The sequence below is a fragment of the Anolis sagrei genome, chromosome 8 (assembly GCF_037176765.1).
Source record: "Anolis sagrei isolate rAnoSag1 chromosome 8, rAnoSag1.mat, whole genome shotgun sequence".
NCBI classification, from domain to species: Eukaryota; Metazoa; Chordata; class Lepidosauria; order Squamata; family Dactyloidae; genus Anolis; species Anolis sagrei.
The window spans coordinates 15,915,630-15,925,620 of record NC_090028.1 but is presented as its reverse complement, the minus strand read 5'-3'; positions in this window follow the sequence as shown (position 1 = coordinate 15,925,620).

Genomic DNA, 9,991 nt, shown 5'->3' with positions numbered 1-9,991 from the left:
AACACCTGCCCAATTATAAAGCACTGATTCTGCTCAAAGAGGACCTTTTAGGCATGGCATTGGCTATTAACAATATAGGTGCAGGAGGCAATGCAGAGATTTTGTGAAAATAACAAATCAGATTTTCATTATGAATTTATTTATTTATTTATATATTTACTTCGCTTATATACCGCAATTCTCAGCCCTTTAGGGCGACTCACTGCGGTGTACAACATAGAAAAAACAGGTGCAAAATACAAACATAGTGTAAAATAATCCACAATAAATCGTTATCAAAAAACATCTCATCAAAACATCCAAATTCTACAAAGCCATTCCGTGTCGTCTCATCATCAATCCCACAATCCGGTATCATTTCCGTTGTTCCATTCCTATGGTCAAATTACCAATCATTGCACTTCTTGTTCAAAAGCCTTCGTAAACAGCCAGGTCTTTAACTTCCTGTGGAATATCAACAGGGAGGGAGCTAGCCTGATGTCCACGGGAAGGGTGTTCCACAGCCGAAGAGCCACCACTGAGAAGGCCCTATCTCTCGTCCCCACCAGCCGTGCCTGTGACGCAGGCGGGATTGAGAGCAAGGCCTCCCCCGGAGAGGCGGTCAGTTAGGTATCTTGGGCCGGAACCGTTTAGGGCTTTATAGGCCAATGCCAGCACCTTGAATTGGGCCCGGTAGCAGATCGGCAGCCAGTGGAGTTGGTACAGCAGGGGGGTTGTATGCTCCCTGCGACCCGCTCCTGTTAGTATCATGGCTGCCGCACGTTGGACCAGTTGGAGCTTCCGGGCCGTCTTCAAAGGCAACCCCACGTAGAGAGCATTGCAGTAGTCTAAACGGGATGTAACCAGAGAATTGCATAACTGCCCCTTCTTCTTAAAAATGCGCCCGTACCTTGGGAAGTCTGACTTGGCCACGGTGGTCCACGCTTTGGTTACATCCCATTTAGATTACTGCAACGCTCTCTACATGGGGTTGCCTCTGAAGACTGCCCGGAAGCTTCAATTAGTCCAACATGCAGCAGCCAGGTTACTAACGGGAGCGGGGTACAGGGAGCATACTATTCCTCTGTTGCGCCAGCTCCACTGGCTGCCAGTCAGCTTCCGAGCACAATTCAAAGTGCTGGTCTTAACCTATAAAGCCCTAAACGACTCCGGCCCAGTTTACCTGTCCAAACGTATCCTCCCCTATGAGCCATCAAGGTTACTAAGATCGTCTGGAGGGGCCCTGCTCTCGATCCCACCGGCCTCACAGGCGTGGCTGGTGGGGACAAGAGACAGGGCCTTCTCGGTGGTGGCCCCTCGACTCTGGAACTCCCTTCCACTGGAGATCAGAACTGCCCCTTCGATCTTAACATTCAGGAAACAGGTGAAAACCTGGCTTTGGGGATTGGCATTCAACGAATGAGCCATGATCCTGTGATATGGATGGATGACGACGAATAATGACTTTGATGACGACTGACCACTGTAATCATATGATTGTATTTTTGCCATTTTAATTGTTTCAATGTTTTAATGTTTTAGTGTGATTTAGAAATATGATGTTTTAATGACAGTCTGTAATATTGATGTTGGAAACCGGTCTGAGTCCCTCGAATGGAGGTGAGAAGACCGGAATACAAAACTACCAAATAAATAAATAAATAAATAAATAACGGCAGCTTTCTTGATTTATTTCAGGGATCCACCACTTTTATAACTTCCACTAGTTCCTGAAAGCTCTTCAAACTCTCCCAATATGTAATAAATCAGAGTTATTTTGAAGTAATTTTGTCATAAAATCATGCACACGCCCCAAATACATGAAAAAACGGGAAGCCTCTCCACATGTACAACAGAAATTTTGACTACCCAAAATACCTCAATTTTCTTCTGCAGCCATCCCCAAAATTGCATCAGGAAAAGAAGTGCTTTGATTTTCTGTTATCAGTTTTGGAAGTTGTGCAGAGGAAATCTCCTATTTTCCCTGCAATGGATTTTGAAAGAGGAAAGTGGCCCTTGGCCCCAAGATGATTCCCACCTCAAATTTAATCTCCATCAGATCTTAAAGCAAATCGAACCCACTGTTTATCTAAAACCAAGCTCTTCCAAAATCATCCCCAATAATCAAGGAGCCTCTTCCCTCCAGTCATAGAATCATAGAATCAAAGAGTTGGAAGAGACCTCATGGGCCATCCAGTCCAACCCCATTCTGCCAAGAAGCATGGAAATTGCATTCAAATCAACCCTGACAGATGGCCACCCAGCCTCTGTTTAAAAGCTTCCAAAGAAGGAGCCTCCACCACACTCTGGGGCAGAGAATTCCACTGCTGAACAGCTCTCACAGTAAGTTCTTCCTCATGTTCAGATGGAATCTCCTCTCTTGTAGTTTGAAGCCATTGTTTCGCGTCCTAGTCTTCAAGAAAGCAGAAAACAAGCTTGCTCCTTCCTCCCTGTGGTTTCCTCTCACATATTTATACATGGCTATCATATCTCCTCTCAGCCTTCTCTTCTTCAGGCTAAACATGCCCAGCTCTTTAAGCTGCTCCTCATAGGGCTTGTTCTCCAGACCCTTGATCATTTGAGTCACCCTCCTCTGGACACATTCCAGCTTGTCAATATCTCGAATTGTGGTGCCCAGAATTGGACACAATATTCCATGTGTGGTCTAACCAAAGCAGAATAGAGGGGTAGCATTACTTCCCTGGATCTAGACACTATGCTCCTATTGATGCAGGCCAAAATCCCATTGGTTTTTTTTTTTTTACAGCCACATCACATTGTTGGCTCATGTTTAACTTATTGTCCACGAGGACTCCAAGATCTTTTTCCATTGAGTTCTTCTCCATTTTAAGTTGTCCAACATCTCGTTTGTTTTTGTGTAAAGGGAAAGTGAACATTCTTGGTATTCCAGTTCTACTAGCCAGCATACATGTATCTCAGGAGAAGGCCTTTTGCCCTTCCTGCATTTCCTAAGATTAATTTCATAGAACTAGTAGTTTAATGCTTAGACCATAGGTCTTACACATACGGGACAATAGTCATGGGCCCGAAATTTTTCCCGTTTGTTTGATTCGTGTTTCCATTTCATTCCATCCATTCAGATGGCACAAAACAGAAAGGCCCCTCCTGGAATGAAAATGCAATCAAAACGAAAGGCAGGCAAGAGCAGGTATCGGCTCCAAGCCTGGTTTTTGGATCGATTGCCTGGGGCTTTTAAGATTGATTGTCTGGAGCACTCCTTACTCGGTGCTCATCTGCAGACTCTGACAGGCCCAGGCACATAGGCCTAAAGTGCTGGGGTGCCTGTGGCCAAGCACTGAGTAAGGAGTGTTCCTTACTTGACACTCAGCTGTAGATCTTGCAAAGGCCATGTGCACAGGCACAAAGCCTGCACTCATTGGCCCGGTCACCTTGGGTCTATGGGTGAAGTCCCCCCCAAAAAAATGGACCAAAAGGAAACTGAATTTACAGCCCTCCCCCTCCCCAAAAAAACCCTGACCTCCCAATTTTGGGAGGCTCAGATGAAAATGGATCGGGGGCCCCTCTGAAAGCTGGGGACATGAAATGGATCAAGTTAAGTCCTCTTAGATGAGACTGCGGGTTTGGACCCCTTTCAATCAGGCTTTCGTTCAGGTCATGGGACAGAGACTGTCTTGGTAGCTATTACTGATGAAATTCGTCGTCCGTTAGACCAAGGTGGATCAGCGCTATTGGTACTCTTGGACCTCACAGCTGCATTCGACACCGTGGACCATGACATGCTGATTCATCGATTGGCTATGTCTGGTGTCCGAGGTTTAGCCCTGAAATGGTTCAATTCGTTCCTCCGGGACCGGAGACAGAGGGTGGAGTGGTCAGGCCAAAGCTCTGAGAGTTCCTGCCTTTGCTGTGGAGTTCCCCAGGGTGCTATCTTCTCGCCCCTATTATTTAACATCTACGTCGGCCACTTGCTGGACTGGTGCGGAGCTTTGGCATAGAGTGCTACCAGTATTCAGATGATACCCAGCTACTCTTGCGTCTCGAACCTGGGACAACTGCGATTCCTGAGAACTTTAGGCTGTGTTTGGAAGCAGTGATGAGTTGGCTGCGAGCTAGCAGACTAAAAGTGAATCCTGCAAAAACTGAGATACTCTGGCCTGGCCAGCTGCCAGAATTAATCCAGTCTCTGCCTGATTTCGATGGGGAAGCTCTGGTTCCGTCTGCCACTGTTAAAAGCCTTGGGGTTGTGCTGGACTCATCACTGACGATGGAGGCCCAGATCGCTGCCATAAGTAAGCAGGCCTTTTTTCATCTTCGACAGGCAAGTAAATTGGCATCCTATCTTTCGGTAGAAGCATTGGCAACAGTAATCCACACAACAGTCACCACGAGGTTGGACTATTGCAACGCCTTATATGCCGGCCTTCCAAAGTCAACAACCCAGAAGATTCGGATGGTCCAAAATACAGTGGTCAGGCTGCTAGCGGGATCATCTATAAGATCCCATATTACACCGATTCTGCAACAACTGCATTGGCTACCAATAGAACATCAGATTTCTTACAAGATACTGATCCTGACATTTAGAGCTCAAAATGGCCAAGGACCTTTATATCTTAGGGACCGCCTCATTCCTTTTCTCCATCAGTGGTCACCTCGATCCACCCAGGAAAATCTCCTATACATACCGGGCCCTAGGGAGGTACACCTGGAAGCTACAAGGCGTAGAGCTTTTTCGGCCTATGCTCCAATTCTGTGAAACTCATTGCCTCCATACATTAGAGCAATGTCGGAGTTGAGACCTTTTGTAAAGGCACTCAAGACTTGGCTGTTTGGTTGTGCATTTGAGTAATCAGATCTAATTTGCCAAATAGTCACTGTTGAATGTTTTTATGTTGAATGTTTTTATATTGTGTAAATGCTATTTTAGACTGTAAGTTGCTTGGAGCACCTTGGTGGAGAGTGACTAATTAAGAAATAAAGTGAAGTGAAGTGAATGCACATGACTACTGGATGAACAAATAAATACATACAAACCAAATCATTAAATGCAATACAAAATACACCATTACAATATTATTTAATATTAATTTAATGAGTGTAGAGATGTGACTGGAATCCTCATTCCCATCATTGGGAGACTTACCAAAATTCAAACCCCAGGTTTCTGTAGGATGCAACCAATCCATTAACATTGGTTTTAAATATTAACACTGTGAGGTGTGGATACACTAACAGATTGCCAAACTTAATTAAACTATTCCATGACCACATAGTTTTTGGAGACAACTCTTTTTGAACACCAGTAAAGGTATCACATATCAGCATGTTTCTTCATCACACTTATTTTGACAAAGTTGACATATCAACTTTGTCAAAATAAGAGTGGTCTAGCCCATTTGGGTATATAATAATGGGATCAGACCAAAAATTAATAACAAAATTTATAGAAAGTTACTCGAATGGAATTTGGAAAGGACGGAGGAAAAAAACTATATGAAAAGATGGAAGGAAAATATTGGAAGGACAATAAAGAAAGAAGAATGGGAACAAATTTGGAAAAGGAAAATAAAATATACATATGGGATGGAACTAAAGGAAAATTGGATCATGATGTCACATAGGTGGTATATGACACCACAAAATTTAGGAAAAAGTTATAAAAATATAAACACAAAATGTTGGAAATGTGGGAAGGTAGAAGGATCATACTTCCACATGTGGTGATCATGTGAGAAATCAAAAACCTATTGGAAAATATACAGGCCAAACTACAAGAAATTTTAAAGATAAGAATCCCTCTGAAACCGGAGATATTCCTGCTGGGTATAATAGATCAGGACTTAGACAAAAATACCAATTAACTACAATTTCTCTTAAATACAGCAGCAAGAATTTGCTATGCAAAAGTTTGGAAAAAGGAAGAGATAGCAGAAGATGAAGATTCATTGGAGAAAATTGCAGACTATAGAAATATTGACAGACTGACATACCTAATATCTAAAAACAAGGGGACCCAGATAAAAGAGACAGATTGGATGAAAATAACAGATTATTTGAAACAAAAAAAATATGGATATAAAAAAGAAGGGAGGAAAAGATAGCTGATACAAAGATATTATTATTATTATTATTATTATTATTATTATTATTATTAACTTTATTTGTACCCCGCTAGCATCTCCCGAAGGATTCGATGCGGCTTACAGCAGGCCGAAGCCCAAAAACAATACAGCAATACAATACATAGCAAATAAAACAGTCAAGCAAAAACAATAACAATAGCAACACGACAAGACATTATTAAAAACTGAGTCGGCCGAAGTAGGGTACAGGGTTAAAAGTGCTGATGTGTCGGAGGGGTGTGGGATTATAATAAAAGTGCGGTGTGCAGTGTGCTGTGATCTTGGTAACTAAAGTGCTTCTGGGATTTGGTCCTGGGAGATTCTTAAACTGAAAAGGCACATTGGAACAGCCAGGTTTTCAAATTCTTTCTGAAAACTGCCAGTGTAGGGGCTTGTCTGAGATCTTTCGGGAGGGTGTTCCAGAGATGGGGGGCCACCACGGAGAAGGCCCTGTCTCACGTCCCCACCAAGCACGCTTGTGACGCGGGTGGGATCACGAGCAGGGTCTCTCCAGATGACCGGAGTGAACGTGTGGGTTCGTAGACAACGATACAGTCACACAGGTAGGGTGGTCCCAAACCGTTAAGGGCTTTGTAGGTAAGCACCTGCACCTTAAATTGGGCTCGGAAAATAAACGGCAGCCAGTGGAGCTCCTTAAACAGGAGGGTTGACCTCTCTCTGTAATGGGCCCCAGTTAACATCCTGGCTGCTGCCCGTTGGACCAATTGGAATTTCCGAGCCGTTTTCAAGGGCAGCCCCACGTAGAGCGCATTGCAGTAATCCAGTCTAGAGGTGACTAAGGCATGGATCACCCCGGCCAGATCAGCCTTAGCAAGGTACGGACGCAGCTGGTGCACGAGATACAAAAAAGGAAAAGGAAGAACCTACTCAGGAAGTCAGGTTCATATATATTCTTTTTTTTCTTTCCTATTCTTTCTTTTTCTTCTTGTTTTTCTTAGTTCTCACTACTTCCCTCCCTGTTTCCCTATATCTTACTATCCGCCTTTGTTTTGCTATCTAGAGATTATGTATATATGTATTATTATGTTTTTAAGATAAATTTCTTAATAAAGATTATTGCTAAAAAATATTAATTTAATGAGTGTAGAGATATGACTGTAATCCTCGTTCCCATCATTGGGAGACTTACTAAAATACAAACCACAGGTTTCTGTAGGATGCAACCATGCAACATTGGTTTTAAACTATTAACACTGTGCAGTGTAGATATACATGAATAGATTGCCAAACTTAATCAAACTATCCCATGACCTCATAATTTTTGGAGACAACTCTTTTTGAACACAAGAAAAGGTATCACATATCAGTATGTTTTTTCATCACACTTATTTTGACACAGTTAGCATATCAATCTGGCATTTCCCATTTAACCAAATTCTCGAAGATTTTGTCTTTTGTATGTCTCAAATGGTAATGACTGAGGGTTTGTTGTGCTTTCTCATTTTTCAATATTGCATTATCTTGCCCTCTGTGTATATTATCTGGTAAATATATTTAAAAGCCTACCCAATATACTTGTTTCTCCCAATATACTCGTTTTTTCCTATTTTCTTAGCATAGGCATTTTTGCAAGCAATTTTCCCTAACATAGCAGACTTTTAAACATAATTTTTCAGTTATACATGCACTTTTGTGCATTTTTTTTCTCCCACTGTGCCCATCTTCTGGCTGGTGAACTGCACTGTGCTCCATTGCAAACTTGGGAAAACATAATAACAAAGTATAACTATTCATAAATAGATTTGGGAAATGGGAATTGTATGAGTTCTCATTAAAATGCAAACTGAAACAAATTCTCTTTCTTTCTTAGTGTATTAACAATATCCGGACAGTTTGCAGTAGAGAAATTAGGGTCCCTGCTTTACACTGGGTCTGGTCTTCCTTTGTTGAGTGTTGCCAAAGAGTTGGGTTGGGAGAATGTTGTTCATCAATTTTGGCCATTATCCTGTGGTCAATACTGCCTCCATTATTTTTAACACCTGCACGAAGCTGCTGGGTGAGATAAATTTGCATTAATTTTACAGTGTAGATAGACCTTAGTTTTCTCTCTGAATTCCTTTCAACCTCACCCACTTTATAGAATGGTTGCAAAAATAATATTGCATTAAATTTGAATCTAAATCTTTATTTGTATCTCGCTTTTCTCCCTAAAAGGGACTATGATGGAAAAGCCTGGATCTGAATAAAACTAACGCAATGATAATGCAATAAAAGGTGGCATTAAATACTAGAATGGGGCAGGGAAATTTGTGAACTGAGAACACACAACTTCAATCTATGAATGAACCCTTTGAGGTGGATGAAAAAAATAGCAACACTTTTAAAGACCATACGTTTCACAAAAGAAAACCTATGCCATCGCGCCTGGGGCTTTAGCTCTCAGTGAAAGAGACATGGATGTGACATCTTTTCCCCAGGAGATTGCTTCTTGCCCTCCTTTAGAGAACTGGAATTCTCAAGGACCAAGACACTACAGATAAGTCTAAATAGGCTTTATTGTGCAAAAGAGTTATCTCTTTAGGCATAAACTTGATATTCAATAGGCCTGGGTAACAACGGAAAAATTTGTTTCTAAAATCGATTTGTATTTGGGGGGGTTTTTTGTTTCGATATTTAAAATAATTACAAAATTTTTCTTTTAAAAAGTTCGATATTTATGAAATTTCGTAAATGGTAAAAAATTAACGAATCGATTTCCGAAACAATAACGAATCGATTCGTTAATGGCGGACGCGACCGCGAAATACGCTAAAAAACCACCAAAAACTTCTGAAGCTTCCCTCTCCCTCTGTTCTTGACTGTTGGTGTGATATTATAATTTTTTTTCACTAATTAAACCATAAAACTGGCCCAGACATGCGGAAATAATAACGAAACGACCTCAAAACAATAACGAAACGAATACAATAACGAAATACGAAGCATTTACAAAACGTATTTAAAAATTCGGTTTTTTTTATAATTGCTCCAGAATGGTTCGTTATCATTTTGTAATTGGAAAAATTTACGAATTATTAACGAATTACGAATTAACGAAATGAAACCGCCCAGGCCTAATATTCAAAGGGGTAAAGGAAACATACATTACAGTCTCTGGAGTCTTGGGTCCAAGGAGTTTTCTAGCTGAGAAGTTTTCAAGTTCCCTCTTTTCTCAATGGCTGTGAAAGTTGGAACAATCACAACCCCAGTCCAATGGCCTATATTTGAAGGCACAAAGTCTTCCTCTTGATGCCAAAAGACTCGTTTGAAGGCGCTTGAGACTCCTCAGTGTTGTCCAGGGCGAACTGTGTGTGTGAGTCCCAAGGGTATAAAATGAGAATTGGTGATGAGAGATAACTTGATCAAGGGCTTTAGAGCCAAGTCTTTCTCACGTCCATCTGTAGAGTTGTTTGATGGTGGAATGAAAAAGGAAAGCACTGCGCTCCTCCCCAGAAAGGGGAGGAGCCAAACAATTAAGCAGGGGAGGCAATTCAACAGATGCACACAACATTGATAGAAAGCAGTAGAATGCCAAACAATTCAACTGTACATTCACATACAAGTGGGGACAGACGCTCCATCACAAAACCAGTGAAGAAACATCTCATAGGAGAGCAAACTATTTGAGAAACAGGTTAATCCCTCGATATTCATATACAGAATGGAGTAGCATCTAGGCCTGTGCTTCCTTCTTTCAATTTCTTGAAATAATAAAATTCATAAAACTGTATAAAGACGGCATTCCACTCTTTCACATATACCATTAATTAATAAATATGTATCTTCCTTATTGTGAGAGAGAAAATGGATTTTTTCGCATGACAAAGGCAAATCCAACATTGTAGCAAGACAACATTTTTGCAGGATACCACAATGGGCATGATATCCTGCTTATCCTGCTCCTGATC